Source organism: Barbus barbus (assembly GCF_936440315.1).
Source record: "Barbus barbus genome assembly, chromosome: 9".
Classification (NCBI taxonomy): Eukaryota; Metazoa; Chordata; class Actinopteri; order Cypriniformes; family Cyprinidae; genus Barbus; species Barbus barbus.
Window position 1 is genome coordinate 8,457,634 of NC_136737.1, and position 16,972 is coordinate 8,474,605.

General features: G+C 39.2%; 2 protein-coding genes across 3 annotated transcripts in view; both read right to left on the reverse strand.

The window, feature by feature from the left end:
- LOC306875011 (uncharacterized protein) overlaps nt 1–16,972 on the reverse strand; it is a 991,916-nt gene that overhangs the window by 965,499 nt on the left and 9,445 nt on the right. The window lies entirely within an intron of this gene.
- LOC306875005 (acid-sensing ion channel 1B) overlaps nt 1–16,972 on the reverse strand; it is a 170,786-nt gene that overhangs the window by 53,784 nt on the left and 100,030 nt on the right. The gene's annotated exons all lie outside the window — the stretch shown is intronic.

Consider the following 16,972-nt stretch of genomic DNA (forward strand, 5'->3'; position numbering starts at 1 on the left):
ATTTGTTTTGATTTCTCGGTTTCTTCACATTGCTCCACTAAAGCACTTTGAATAATCACTGCAAATAAATTGCACTTTATAAATAAACATGATCTCAGTCCACTGCATTTACAGAAACAACACGGGACATAAGAAGCATTAGAGCACGCTTCAAAAACAATACCAACACAAACAAGCGGGGACAAAGGATGAGAGAAACGATATGATTACTAAGACAGCTGCCGTGGGGCCGCAGGGTCCCGCGCTACGGTAAATGAGTTGTTTTGGTCGTACGGCACGTGCTTCATATGAACCTATGCAAGGTTAGACGCACAAGACCTGACCTTCCTCGACTGCCTCAGAGCCGAGAATAACTCTACCGCACTGCAAAATACAGAAATTGAAATGATAAACAGCAGGACTCATACACCAACCATCATGAAAACCAATCATAACATTTAGGAAAACATTATGCTGTTTTTATTATTACAAACGCAAGATTATTGGAATCAGAGCATTAATTAGTTATGTTTTCGTGCCCACACTATACACTTGATGCGGTATATTGCTAACATGTATAATTTATTTGTTGTTTGTCTACAAATGCTAACATTCAAATTAGATATTTAAAAATTAATTTGAATTTTCCTCCTCGTCTTTCTAGAGGCAGAGATCCGGAGGATCCGCAGTGCTGACGGCATTTTCAACAGTTAAATTATAGCCTGCGTTTACAGATCTATTTATCAAACTCAAGCGTCTGTTGAAGCACTCACAAACATTTGGAATAAACAGTGAGCTCGTCTAGATCAATAATGCCAGAGTTTGTGTGCGCTGTCTTTAAAGAGCACATGGAGCAATTTCAGCTGACAAATACAACAGAATCGTGATGGATTAACAGAAATACCATTCCACTACCCAGAATCCCGCTCGAGGCAATATGCATGTCTTCATCTTCTTGTAAGGTGTGGGATCAATAGCTTCAGGGTGGATGATACCGGTAGATCAGAAGGATCTGAATGGAGTTTGCTCATGTAAAACTCACCGCCATGACGTCACGGTGTTGTGAGTGGTTGCCAGGGTGTTGCTATGCAGATTCATAGTTGTTCTGAGTTGTTGTTTGAGTTGTTAGGCAGTTTTATAGTGGTTAACTGGAAGTCTATTGGAATGTGGCTATGCTATTCTGGTCGCTAGGCAGTTGCTATGGTGTTGTGAAGCTGCCAAGGGGTTGCAGGTGGTTACCAAGGCATAGCCACTGCTAAAGTGTTTTGAGACATTTAGAGCCATTGCCATGTGGTTGCTGAGAGTTGTTTGCCCAAAGCGAATGATATGGTGTTCTGTGTGGTTACCAGGGTGTTGCTATGCGGTTGTTAATGTGAATATAATGTTATATTCTACCATTCCCAGGTGCTGTTTAGTTGTCAAGTTGCTATGCAGTTGTAAATGTGCTTTGAGTGGTTTTTAGAGTGTTACTTTGTGGTTGCCAGGTGCTATGAGTTGATAAGGTGTTCTGAGTGGTTTTCATGTTTCTAAGTGGAGTTATTGTGGCGACATTTCCACTCACCTAAACATGATGTGGCAAAAAAAACAAAACATGATTGGTTGCTTTACCTGTCAGTCATATGGCCTCTTGGATGGGCCTTGGCCAATGAAAGCTACCATAGATTCCAGACCTTCAGCCGTCAGACTGAAGCGAGACTAATCAGCGAGTTACATTACCAGGTGGTTACCAGGGTGTTGCTATGCAGTTGTAAATGTGTTTTGAGTGGTTGTTAGCATGCTACTTTGTGGTTTCCAGGTGCTGGCAAAACTTTGCTATGCCATTGCTAAGTTGCTCTGGGTGGTTGTTAAGAGTGTGGGAAGGTAGCTGCTATAATGTCTTAAGTCATTACTAAGGGGCTGCTTTGCAGTTGCTAAGGTGTTGTTCTAAGTGGTTACTCGAGTGATCTAGATTGTTACTCACTGTGTTGTGTGAAAAGACTATGGGTTACTGTCCCATATCTAACTCCTTCTCTGGAAGTCTATAGGATTTTTCTGGTCGTTTTATTGCAAACACCACTAATTATTTATACAAATTCCTGATAACATAATATCTTGCATTTAGTTTTTTTTTAATGATATAATGACAATTTTCAGCATGTTGCTTAGCAATTACAGATAAGCACAGAACAGATATGTTAAAAGCTTTCCGATTCTCTAATATGGAGAACGTACAGTTCTTTCTTGCGTCTAATGACTAACTCTGCGACAAGATAAATGGCCTGATGTGAGGAGCCCCATTAAGACTCTTTCTTATCAGGAGAGTAAGTGCTGATGTTTTGAGCAGAGATGCTGTGACACAGGAAGAAATGTAGCTGATGATGGTGTGGCATCCTGCTCAGCGGAGGTTTTGTTGGATTCGACATAAATGAGGGTTTCATTAAAGTGGTCCATGATAATGTACAAGTTTTGACATGCAGATATTAGCTCGAATAGAGTTTCATGAGAGGAGCTAAAACCTCAAGATGGAAAATTGGTGTGCCAAAGTGTTTTCGTTAGTGCTGAAAGCTTAAAGTTCAGATGAACATTCTGTAAATGTTCTACTTACTTGAACCCTGAATTGACTTCATTGATCTGATTGGAATATATAATATATAAAACTAATACATAAAATATATAAAAAAAAAAAAAAAGGAGAGAAAAGTCCGTTATAAATACACTATTTCAATAGATGTTCAATACTATTTATCCAGTACGTGTCTGCAATGTATCTTGATGCAAAATAATAATATTTTGTCTTTATTTCACCTTCTGCCAACATTTGAAGTTCAAACAACATGAGCCTTTGTACTAAAATATCAATCAACGTATCAGTGGACGAGAAACATGAGGCTAATTCAAATATTTTGCAGCTAGTTAGACACTAATATAATAACACGAGAATAAAAACATGAAAGCAGAAACAAGTATGACCAGATATGGGAATTCCAGCTTTCCCAGAGGCATGCACACATTGGTCTCTGCAAACAAGCCATTAGCCTTTCAAATAAATTAGCTTTAGGCGATCAGCTAGCGCTTCATGTGTAGACAGCAGAGAGCGAGGCAGCTAACTAGTGTTTGCAACATGCTGCGTTTGATGGCCAAGTGTTTTTGAAGCACAGCCTTAGTTTTTAAGTGGGTTCTGCTCTTTTGTGTGGCACTACTAGTGAAAGAACATGCTCACAAAGGTTTCATGTTAGTGCAGACATCAAGTAGCTCATGGCTATAGACTATTTGCACACACACGTACACAAATCCACACAAACAGTAGGTTGTGAACTTAAAATAATGCTCAATGATTTCCAATAGGGCATCTGAAAAGGGCAGATCGCACGGAGCAACATAAGGAGAAAAAACAAGAAGGACTAGACACAAAGCGCTCTGGGAAGGGCAGCCAGGGCTGTAGAGGAGCTAGTTCGATTAGCCTCGCTAAGCACAGCTTAAACTTTTTTCCTGCCGGCCTTCGGCTGTGTGGACGAGGATGAAGCCTATTTAACACGGCAGAATGACGGCGATGGTTATTATGCCGAAGTCTGGACGCTTCAAAAGGCTGTTATCTCGTTCGCTATAGACGATAACCAAGCTGCACCTAAATGTCTTGCTCTAGCGTTTATCCTCATTTTACTCTTATCAGCAGAATGACCTCAATCCAATCAACTTTTTAAAATCCGTGCTGACGGGGGCACATTCTACGCTTGTGTAGCATTTTATTTTTTTCCCTTCAAGTCCACTTAACATCCCTTGCCCCCAAAACAGTTATAATTCAATTTTAAATGGCAAAATTCACCCTTAAACAGTCCCTCCAGTTTTTCCATGGAGCACAACAAGATGTTTCGTGATCCAGTATATTTTGCCATTTAACTGCAAAAAAAAAACACAAAATAAAGTTCAAAACACAAAATAAACAGATTCCTACATTTTTTTCTCATGTACTACTATTGTATATCTTGTGTAATTTATAACATGGTAAATGTGGCATCCTAAAAAAACTTTACATTAAATTCTGGAAATGATGTCCCACAAAATTAGACATTTTTGATTGCAGAAAATCACACACACACAAAAAAAAAGGTGAATCCCTGGTGGAACTGCTTAAAAGAAGTCCAAAGGCTCATTTTGCTGCTGTTCTTAAGTATGCAAATGACTTTTTTGCATATGAAATTCCCTACCAAATTGTGAAATAGCTGTTGAGATGTGTAAATAGGGGCAAATAATATATATGTACTACAACATCACAACTGTAATAAACTATGCAGTTGAAATGTTTGCGATGAAATGCATCTCAAAGGGCGATGCCTAAAATTTCACACAAAAAATTTCACACAATTGACTATTGTCGTAGCAATATATGAAGCATAGCTCACAAAGAAACCACTTTTAATCAAAACCAACTTGTGTGGGGAAATATTTCACCCTCACTTAAAACTCTGCATCCTGCAGAATCCTACTGGAATTTTGAAATTTTGCATGCAAATTTTCAATGTGACCACACCTTTACACCAATATTACTGGCATTTCACACGCTTTTACATTTCACACCTGGCAGAAACTAGAGCTCCAAAATCAAATCATGTGGACATAAAGAACTTTTTTAAAGGCAAAGTTATCCAAAAAGGAAAATTCTGTCATTTACTTCATCCTCATGTTTTTCCAAACCTGTATGACTGTCTTTCTTCTTTGGAACACAAAAGATAATATTTTGAAGAACTTATGCTGTTTTTGTCCACACAATAAAAGTCAATGGGGCCCAAAACAACATCGATTGGACCCCACTGATTTGCATTGTATGGACAAAACAATAACCCAGAGAAATTCCATCAAAAACAGATGCTCAACATTCACGCAGACGTAAGAGATTTAAATGAAGGGCGCCGCACCTGTCATTAATGCTACACCTCTTCCCCTTTGCATAGTCTCAGCAGCGGGGCTGCCAAAACTATGATTATGTCCTGTGTGACTCCATTATATCCTCCGGTCATGTGAAATGCCCCCTGACGGAGGTATGTTTGCCTAAGAGACCTTCCCCCACCAGCAAACGCCATCTGAAGGAAGAGGCTACGTGAGAGGATCTCTCTGGGAGATTTGCTCAGCGCCACATGCTTCAGAAAGGCTGTTTGTCAAAGTCGTTTTCCAATGTTCAGCTGTGCCGCTAATGTCTGCGACTCCACGGGAAGTCGGGGGAGCACATGAAAGCACTGAATGTTGACTGATAGCTATATGATGACACTCGGAAAAGAGATGAATGCTAAGGACAATAATATCATTTGGAAAATCTTTGAAAGTTGCATACATAGGATCATTACGATCATGGTATAAAACAATTTGGTGGAATTAGAAAAAAAATGTCATTTTTAAAGTACCTTTAATTTATAATGTCAGTAATATTCAATCAAATGTTTTCTAATTATCGTTTAATAGGGGTTTTTCCATCTTAAAATGGTAAAGGAACATGTTTACCTTTATGCTGAAAGTTTTATTAAATACTTATACTGAATATTGATTGAACTACCTTGAGAAAAAAAAGTTTTAAAATAAACAACTAACTTAAAAAAAGTTGTATTTTCTGTGGCATTTATATTATTTTTCTTAAAATATGCTAATTGTCTATTCCCTAAGATGCATCATTTGCATATTTACTGAACTTAAATGAGTAAAGTCACAGATCAAATCTAGACCTTTTATGAAGAAAATGTAGTAGTTTATGAAGTAGTTTTTGACTGTGAAAACTCATTCTGATGCTAGGCGGTGTCATGCCTTATGGTTGCTAAGGTGCTCTGGGTGGAACCCCTACCCCCCACTCCCCCAAAAAAGAAAGAAAGCCCACACTGAATTCATCCCGCAAATACTTAGTCTTCATACCCCAAACTTTAGTTTGTTGCGCGTCCTGTCAAGAGGCTGCACCTGTTTGGCTCTTTAAGTATTCCGCTGCTGTCTCCGCCTCCTCTGTGACCACCGCCCCTCGGCTCTAGGGACAGTCTGAGTTTAATCTATTTGTCTTGTCACATAATATGACAAGCGCTTCAGGCAAGAGTTTGGTAACTACATTAGCGAGAGCGGCTAGATTTACCCCAGCGAACGCCCGCCGAGGGACTCCATTCACATGCAGCAAATTAATTTGCTCTCATTTGCTAATGTGTTCCACCTACTGACATCAGACGGATCACGCTGAATGTGAAGAGCGTTTGATCCATGTGGTAAATAAAGCCCATTCTGGTTTCACGCACGCCCCTATAGACGGTGTGAATTAGACAGTGACTTTTTTTGATAGCTGTTAAGTCTTTTTTGATAGCGGTTAATGTAAAATTAGTAAAATAAGACTAGTTCAAAAAGTAGTTAAAGCAACTCAAATAACAGTGCACTAATGCACTGAGTTTCAGTTGCTACGGTTACCTCTTCAAACAGACATAGTTTGTTCACTAAATGTCTATTTAGCTTAGCAACAACATATTAATCACCTAACAGCCACCCATGATTCCCTATAATCAGTCAAAACCACCCAGAACCCTCTGGCAGCCAACCAAAACACCCCAGCAACTGCACAGTAACAAAATACAGCCACCCAGAATACCCTATAAACAGTAGAAACCACCCCAAAACACCTAGAAACCACCCAGAACACCCCAGCAACCACCCAGAATACCAAACAGAAGACACGACCCAGAACGCCCCTTCAACCACAAAGCAACCAGATACAGCCACCCAGAATATCATATCAACACAGTAACCACCTAGAATACCATAAATAGCCCCAAATACCTTATAAACAGTAGAAACACCACACAAAAAAACCTCAAGAAACCTCCGAGAACACCCCAGCAACTGCACAGCAACCACCTAGCATAACCTTTGAACAGAAAAAAAACACCCAGAATACCAGAGCAACCACCCAGAACACCCCATCAACAGTATAATGACCCAGAACACCCCGGCAACTGCATAACAACTACTTAGCAACCACTCAGAATACCAAACAGAAGAAATCACCCAGAACACCCCATCAACCACATACAGCCACCCAGACTACCATATCAACACAGCAACCACCCAAAATACCATTAACACAGAAGAAACCCACTCAGAATCCCCTTACAATGACCCAGAACACCCCATCAACCTTACAGCAACTATGTACAGCCAGCCAAAATACCATACAAATGATAGAAACCACCCCAAAACCCATAGAGACCATGTAGAACACCCCAGCAACTGCATAACCACCTCCATCCACCCAGAATAACATTTAAATAGAAGAAATCACCCAGAACTCCCCGCCAACAGCATAGCGACCCAGAACACCATAGCAACCACCTAGAAAACCAAACAGAAGAAACCACTCAGAACCCCATAACAACCCAGAACACCTCATTAACCACATAGCAACTACCTACAGCCTCTCAGAATACATAAGCACAACAAACAACCCAAATAAGCACACAGGAAACTACCCAGAATCCCCCTGCAATGACCCAGCAACCACATAAGGACCACCTAACAGCCATCCAGAGTACCCCATCAACACACCACCAGAACACCCTAGCTACATCCCAGAAGTCCCAACCCAGTTAGTTTCATAATAGTTCTGAGGAATGTTTATGGGATACGAGATGTAATTTTAAAGTACATAATATCATATTTTTTAATTAGGGGAGACAGGAAATGTGTCGCATCATAAACTGTGGCTCATTTGAACTCATTTTAGCATACCTGGGCACGGCATCTAATCTGTCCCGCAGTGACGTCCGTCTGGCCTCCGCATCCAAGTCTCACACCATTAAAATCTGTCATTGCACACAAATTTTTACAGCCGATAATCAAATTCTTCTCCACCAACTTTTCCCTCCCTCTCGCTCTCCACCTGGGTCTTTAAAACAGATCAATTCTCATCATAAGGTGCTCAGAGGAAAGCGGGGCTTTAATTTACACCTGCGCTGGGCAATGATGAGGTCTCAACAGAACACACTGTAAATACTCATATTAGTGCAGCTCAGGTCAGACAAGTGCGACACTGCTTTCCATTACAAGACAAATGACGTAACGTATTTAAACAGTTTGGTAGCTTACAAGTTCTTAAGTTGTCAGGTTCAACAACTTGAGTGAGTGATATCGCAAATGAATGAGTCACTTGTTCTTGAACTGACAAACTCTCATTGAATTCCAATTATAAGATGCTTTTAAATATAGGCTAAAATAATTAAAACTGCATTAAAATCATTGGGATATTTACAGTGTTGCTCAATTTTGTAACTCCAGCAAAATCATTTACAATAGCACAAGATGAAAGTGTGTGATGGATTTCACTAATGACTTCCACCACACTTTTCTCGTTGTCCCTGTAGACGTGTCCCTTTATTATAACTCTAAATGAGACTGAATTAGTGGCGCAGTTGTAATTAACAAAACTGAACAATTATGATTCTCCATAATCGGAAAGAACAACAAATGACTCTTCAGAGAACAGAATGATTCGCCTCTCTGTCTTTGCTGCCAGAACATCCAGAAACACACAAGAGATGAACAGTGCAAACAATCATGCGCCCCTTCAATGATTAAATCAATTACAAAACTAGCAAGTAGAAGAACTTGGACGAACTCCCAAATATCTCACCACTGCCTCAATCTGGAGTAGTTCATTCAGAGGCCTACAGCACACTCTGAAGTGTTTGAGCTGCGAGTCAACATCCAGGATACAACAGCTTGTAAAGAAGAAGAGATTAGCAGGGATGTGAGCTAGCTTCAGAAAACATCAGTGGACGGGGGGAAATCAATTAAAAAATCTGTTTCCCAGGATCTTGAGTGAGACAACATATAGGAAACAAGGCCAACACAAGAACATAAAGACAGATGAGAGCGGGAAATGATCACTGATCGAGAATCAAGGCTTTTTAGAAGTTGTTCTGAGGTCATTTGCACAGGAAACCTCAATGGGAGCCTCTCGAATTGGCGGTTGACTTGATGTACTTTAAAACTGCAGTCCGTAATTTTTTTTTTGTTAATAATGATCCGAAATCAATATTTGAGCAAGTACATAACCAGCTAGTGTTCTAAACTATCACCTCAATTTAGCCCGATTCACAATGGTTAGCTTATAAAGAAGTTGTCCCGGCTAGTAGGCTATCACATGTGAGGATCTTGCAGGTGACAGATCGTTTAAAGCCTTTTCTCACAGCAGCTAGAATAATTAAATGTATCATTTTGACGGCAGATTGTAATCCAGAAAGGATTGTGTTTATGAAACACATGTGAATGAAATGAAATTTTGTTCCAGTTTTAAATGTGCTTCTGATTACAGATAGCCTGGGATTACACAATATTTGTATTTTAAATACAACCAGTTCAAAGGGAGCATAATTTGCTTTTAGGGTTAAAATAATTTCTTAATCTGAAATTCGAATGGCATGCCAATTAGATTAGACTGTACAGAAATTGAAATCTACACGTTAATACACACTATACTCACAATCACTCAATGTTGATGTTGTTAACATTAATAATTTGAGAATAAAGTATAACAACAATAAAAATTTGCATGGTTTGATGTGATATGAGCTAACCGATCTTTAGATTAAATCACCATTGGTAGCGTGATTTATTGTAATGCTTTTTTCCTCAGTTGGTCAGAGCAAACTTGGCAGACTTGTTACTTACTTGTTCAGATGACAATATATGGTGAAAATTCTTACGTGGGTCATATATTCCAAGACGTAGACTAGAATCTGTGATTGCGAAGTACAGCAAACATCCACACGTGACTGACTGCCACACATTCACCTCAAACTATTAGATTAATCTGCGCTGCGCTGGAGCAGTGCCGGAGCAGTGCCGGAGCACATCCCACACAAGGAAGATAATTCCGCAAGCAGCTGCAATTCCAGGTTTTCAAAATGAGATGGCGACAAAGAGGCAAAACTTTCGGACTGCAGCTTTAAAGTAAGAAAATATGGTGTTTGATCCTTCTTATGTACATCAAAATGAAGGAATCGCATTGTATACTAAACCACTGCTATGTTTCCAGCCACAATTAGTCAGAAAGAGCCAGGCCAAATATTATTTGGATTTTGGACCAATGACATTTGCTTGGGGCGGAGCTACAAAGTGTAATACAAACCATTAAAATACAAACCATTTAATAAAACTTAAAATTTTTATAATAATACTGTTATATCGTGAAGTCATTTGAAAAACTGCTTTTGGCTTATCTGAAGGACATCACTGGACCCTTACTGGACCCCTTGCAGTTTGCCTACAGAGCAAACAGGTCTGTGGATGATGCAGTCAGCATGGGACTGCATTACATACTGCAACACCTGGACAGACCAGGGGCTTATGTGAGGATCCTGTTTGTGGACTTCAGCTCGGCCTTTAACACTATCATTCCAAACCTCTTCCTGCCCAAACTAACTCAGCTCTCTGTCCCCACCTCCATCTGTCAGTGGATCAACAGCTTCCTGACAGACAGATAGCAGCTAGTGAGGCTGGGGAAATACACATCCAGCACCCGTACGATCAGCACTGGAGCTCCTCAGGGCTGCGTTCTCTCCCCACTCCTCTTCTCCCTCTACACCAACGACTGCACCTCTAAAGACCCCTCTGTCAAGCTCCTGAAGTTTGCAGACGACACCACACTGATCGGCCTCATCCAGGACGGTGACGAGTCTGCTTACAGACAGGAGGTTAAAGAGCTGGCTGTCTGGCGCAGTCTTAACAACCTGGAGGTCAACACACTGAAAACTGTGGAGATGATCGTGGACTTCAGGAGAAAACCCCTGTACTCCCCCCACTCACCATCATGAACAGCACTGTGACTGCAGTGGAGTCATTCAGATTCCTGGGCACCACCATCTCTCAGGACCTGAAGTGGGATATTCACATTGACTCCATTGTCAGGAAGGCCCAGCAGAGGATGTACTTCCTTCGCCAGCTGAGGAAATTCAATCTGCCACAGGACTTACTGAAACAGTTCTACTCTGCCATCATTGAATCCATCCTCTGCACCTCAATAACTGTCTGGTTCAGCTCAGCTACCAAATCTGACCTCAGAAGACTACGGAGGGTAGTCCGGACTGCTGAGCGAATTCATTGGTACAACCCTCCCCACTCTCCAAGAACTGTACTTATCCAGAGTGAGCAAAAAGGCTGGTAAAATCACTCTCACATCCAGCACACTCCCTCTTTGAACTGTTACCGTCTGGTCAACGCTACAGAGCTCTGAACACCAGAACGACCAGACATAGGAACAGATTCTTTCCTCAGGCAATCCATCTCATGAACATTTGAACGCTTAACAATAAACATGAAACACACAACATTATCATACATTTTATATTTTATTTAACACACATACTTATTACATTTCAAATGTGCACCTAACATACCTGGACATACTGAATTGCCTTTTGTCTATTTTGTATATTGTGTTTGTGCTATTTTGGATATCATTATTTTTTTATTATCTGTGTCCTATCCTGTTGCTGTCATTCTGTCGCACTGTGGAGCTACTGTCACTAAAACAAATTCCTCGTATGTGCAAACATACCTGGCAATAAAGCTGATTCTGATTTCTAATAAAACTGTTAAATCTTTAGCAAGACAACCTGTTTTAAATTGTACATAATTTTGTGATTCTCTTAGCATTTTAAATAGTTGATTTGCATTTTTGCATTTATTTAGACAAAATATATTTTCAATTATAATTATGCAACAGATTTGATCTATGCATCCCTAGAGAGTACTAAAGTTTTACTGTTAGCTAAAAGCACAATTAACTTATCCAAACTATTTACGAAACAAACATGCAAAGGGTTGAGAGACGTTTTATGAACAAATTGCTTCTCTTATGTCCTCAATCCCGCCCCCAACAAACACCTGCTGTTCGACTACAGCGCTGACTGTTAAACGCAGACTGCACTGCTAAGTGCGCATGAACGTGAAGCTAAAGGTGAGCGAATCTCCCCGTCAGAAAGCAAGCAGAGAACAGCGCTGCCATAAACATACGCCAGTCATTAAACCATGTCCCAGGGAGATCCTCTGACAGATCCAAGCAGAGTCGTGTTTTGCTGCCATGCCCAATTTAGCAGAGATGCGACACGACCATGTCATTGCCCCGCGGCCTAAACACAGCTGACACCCAGAAATCTTCCCATTCAGGCAAAAAGTTGTTCACTGATTTAACAAATCACCTGTTCCACTCATTTAAAGATCATGTACTGACTTGAAATCATCTAACAACGAGTTAGTGGTCCGATTACCATGTTGAAATATTGGTATGCAAAGCCTAAGAGCGCTAATACATCTCGTTTTCCCACATAGATAGCATAAAATACACTGCACAATCCACATTTCATGTGATTTATGGTAGTCGCTTTCCATTAAACCTGGAAATGAATCTTTAATGTAAAGTTTAAGGCGAAGGTACTAAACGCAAGCTACTCATGGCACTGCCTATTTATAAATGTTCCTTAAGTCAAAAAAATTCTGCAGCACACATTTAATTTTGCATCTAATGTGATAGCACCACAATAGATGATAGGGAAATTTGTGATTTACCACCCAGAACACCTTAGCAACAGCACAGCAACCAGACCAATAAAAACATTATTTAGATTTTGAACCAGTTAGATTTCACTTTGGCTAAAGCCATGCAACATGACTCAGTTCCTCACTCAGTTAATCTTTAAAACACGAATAATTTGACAAAACTATTAAATAATATTTAGCAAACTTCAAAATGAATATCCATTTTGAAACTACATTTTTGTGATACCTAAATTCTCTCTTAGCATTTAAAATAATTGATTTTAGTTTTAGTTCATTTTCATATATTTAGACAAAGCATGACAATTTTAATATCTAACATTTACACCATTAACATCATTTAATAAATAGTCATTTACTGACTTGAAATAATCTTAATGATCTGATTACGATGCTAAAATATTGCTAAGCATACGAGTGCTAATAGTACATATCTTGTTTTCCCAAACAAACAGCATAAAATACAATGCGCAAATCACATGATTCATGGCAGGTGCTTTCCATTAAACCTGAAAATTAATCGAAGTTCAACACAAATGTACTCAGCATACCATGCTTGTGGGCTATTAGCCATTACTTCGAAACACTGCCTATTTATATAAATGTTTTTATTTTGGCCTATTAAGTCCAAAAATTCAGAAATGCACATTTAAACTACAACAGCAATTTGCCACAAATTGTTTCTCATATTTTACGTAATACACTTGCAACCTTAAAAGATGACTAGCTTACTTGCTAATAATCAATGAAGCAAAATATTTGAGTCTGTTAGTCTCTGGCTTTTAGTTATCCTGGCTAAAAATGGACACAAATCACTGGATACTTCTGTGCCATTGCTGACATCTGTCCGTTTCAGTCAGTCCTCTGTGAGGGCTCGGAAAACCATGAGTTAAAAGGAACTGGGTAATTGATATTCCTCAGGGAGCGACGTGACGCTGCCAGGAGAGCAAGAGCAGGAAAAAAACAAAATGGATTAGTCAACGTCAGTAATGGCCATAAACACATAAATCACCCACGGCTGGCGAAGGAGCCCGGAAAATAATTCAGGGGAGGCTATGAGGGGAAATGAGTGAAAAAATGAACTGTGTTGTGCCACTGCTAGCTGTGGAGTGCTGTTGGAGGTAGCGGCAGGCAATTAGCAGCTTTAACGGCAAAAACGAACCCTCACTGCTCTTCAGATCCACAGAGACACGCAGCATTAACCCGGTTTAACCCTGTTCTTATATAACGGTTTATTGGCGGGTTATTTTAATGGTTTAAAACGGTCCCCTAAAATGTGCACTCATCCAATCAAGGCAACGACGTGCATTTCAAAATACTTCAAATTACCTAATGCAGTCTGGAGCCGTTTGGTTGGGACTTTCATGTTCACAACTGTCTGCAAAAAGCAAAGTTTCTTCTAAAGGCCCTTTCAAATCAACGTTTTCTAATGTATTGAACTCTAAGTGTTAAGCAACTGATGGCATTCAAACGATTTCAATTTCCTTTCAAAGCGCAGCTGATGACCGGACAATTAGCAGAAGTCATCTTCATGTGAGTGGTTGGACCGCAAATCAAAAAGAGATGGAAGACAGATCGATGCTATGCATATCTTGATGTGGTTTTTACGAAGGACATTATGACAGACAGAGAATAATCATCATGATAGATATTAGTTACAAAGTAAAGTAAAATGTCAATTCAGTTACACGACGCTATCTGCAATGCTAACTTAACGTTATATGTGAACCTGGACCACAAAACCAGTCTCAAGTCAATGGGGTATATTTCTAGCAAAAGCCAAAAAATTATAAATTTTTCTTTTATGCCAAAAATCATTAGGATATTAAGTAAAGATCATGTTCCAAGAATATATTTTGTAAATTTCTTACCATAAATACATCAAAACTTCATTTTTGATTATTAATATGCATTGCTAAGAACTTCATTTGGACAACTTTAAAGGCTTTAAACTTTAAAGTTGTATCTCGGCCAAATATTGTCCGATCCTAACAAACCATACATCAATGGAAAGTTTATTTATTCAGCTTTCAGATGATGTATAAAGCTCAGTTCCAGGTCCAGGATCACATAAAGGTTTATGGAAATATCGACAATTAATAAATGTAATTAAATGGCAAAACACCAAAAATGCAAAAAAAGAATAAAAAAAAAATGAAAGATAGAAAGACCATGAAAAAAGCCACACAAAATGGGAAAATGGCAAAAAGCAGAGTGAAGGCATTGATAATGGAACAGCCGCATAATGTCAGAGCAGAAAGAAACAGGAAATTATCTGAATGAACACCAGCTGTCTAAACACACTTTTGAGAAATCGAAGAACTTTCAGTTCAAAAGGATCAATGTATAAAAACTTCTTACCGGAAAGTATAATTAAATACTTCAGTTGATCCATAAATTGAACCACTAATGCATTCTGTGGCCTGATACTTCTTTATTTAAACTGTAGTTACTTATTTAGCATATTTAAATAAAGCTATATGCATATGGAGTTTTAAGCTAGTAAAGTTTCCCTTACGCGGCATACTTTGAATGACAACAGGCTGCTTATTAAACAAAAGATGGAGACTCTACGATTGTACATTTATGAATTCGTCTGAGATTTGTGCTGCAGGGCTGGACCGAAGACTGGTTTGAACACCCACCTCTGTTTCTCGAGCCCAGAGTTCATGTCTCTCTCTGGACAAGAGTTTCTGTTTCTCTGAATCGCAACTCAATCTTCAAAGACAGAAAAAACAACATTCTCCAGCTGCAACTGTGTATTTCTTATCCATGCTTTCAGATCAAAAACAAAACATTGAGCGGCGAGCCAGGGGCCCCTGGGTACAAAACGACGTGTCAGTTCAGCGGAGCAGCCACATCCATAATCTCTCCCAACCATCAATACAGTTCCCCGAGTGTTTTTGATGGAGATCCCCCCGCCAGATTGACGAGAATGGAGTCTTATCGGCGTAAACAGACAGGCCCGAGGTACGGAAAAACAGGATAATGAGCCGCTCCCGCTCTCCGGCAGAGCAGGGGAATGTTTGGGCTTATCCAGGCCTGACATCTCTAATACTTGAAATCTACAGAAAATCAACTTTTACCTTTAAGTCGATTTGGCTTCGCACTCGCTCTTCACAATCACGTCTGGACCAGAGATGCTGCCCCTGGGACGCCCGAGTGAGGAATGATGGGAAGGCAGGCGTCTATATTCACCTCAACCTGCAAAATGCCTCTTTGATTGGATTGCGAGTCTGAATGTGAGAGCGTGTGTCTTACTGCTGTTGTTTCTTAAGCGAACGGCCCCCGTGGAAGCTCATTATTTAACATAACAGCCTTGATGTGTCTCCATTTGCTTCTCACAGCCAACAGGTTTCTCTCGCCAACAACTAGTTGCATATTCACACGGCTTCAAACACATGCAGAGTCACTTGTAGGAAAGAAAACTTGTGAATTACATCTCAGTTGTTTCTCCATGTCAGAGAGAAGTTGGACTGGGGAGAACATTTTCACAACATCACAATCTGCAAAAGTCAGAGATCTTAATATAAGCTCAAATATTTCTCTCAAACTATTATGAAAGTATTTCAAGGATGGAAATCCACCGAAGGAAATAAACCTAAAATGATGGTCATATAAAGCAATTACGACTAATTAAAGTAGCAATTATATAAAGTGTAATTGTGGTAAAGTCAAAAAAAGTACGACAAAATTAGCAATTGTGAGATGTAAAATTACAATAAAGTAGCAATTAATTGCAATAATCACATTGTGAGCTATAGTCAAAATTACGAGAAAAGTAGCAATTACGAGATAAAGTCTCATTCTGAAATAGTCACAAATGCAAAAAATTTAAGTAATCGTGAGATATAACCTCATTATGAGTCTTACATCTGAGAAATAAAGTAACAATTATGTGGAAAGGTAACAATTTCAAGATAAAAAGTCATTGTGAAATAGTCAAATGCGAAAAGTAGCAATTATTAGAAATAATGTAGCAATTTAAATAAAGACTAAAGTCTGAGACTCACATGCAAGAAATGAAGTAGCAATGGTGAGAAAAATCTAACTGTCAGATATAGTCACAAATCTGAGAAATAAAAGGAACAACTATGAGAAATAAAGTAAAGTCTTACTGTAAGATATTAAGTCAAACATTCAGGAAAAATAACAATTATGAGCAATAAAGAAGTAATTGGGAGATACAGTCTCGACATGAGGAAAAAGTAGTAATGGTAAGATATAAAAAGTCTCACTGTAAGCCAAGTCACATATCTGAGAAACATAGAAACAATGAAAAATAAAGTAGAAACTGCAAGATAAACTCTCACCGCAAAGTCACAAATAAAGTAGCAATATTTAACAAATAAAACCTCATTGTCGAAATCATAATGAAGTAGCATTTGTGAGACAAAATGCACAAATACATGAGAAAATGTTCCAGATATGAGAAATATAGTATCAA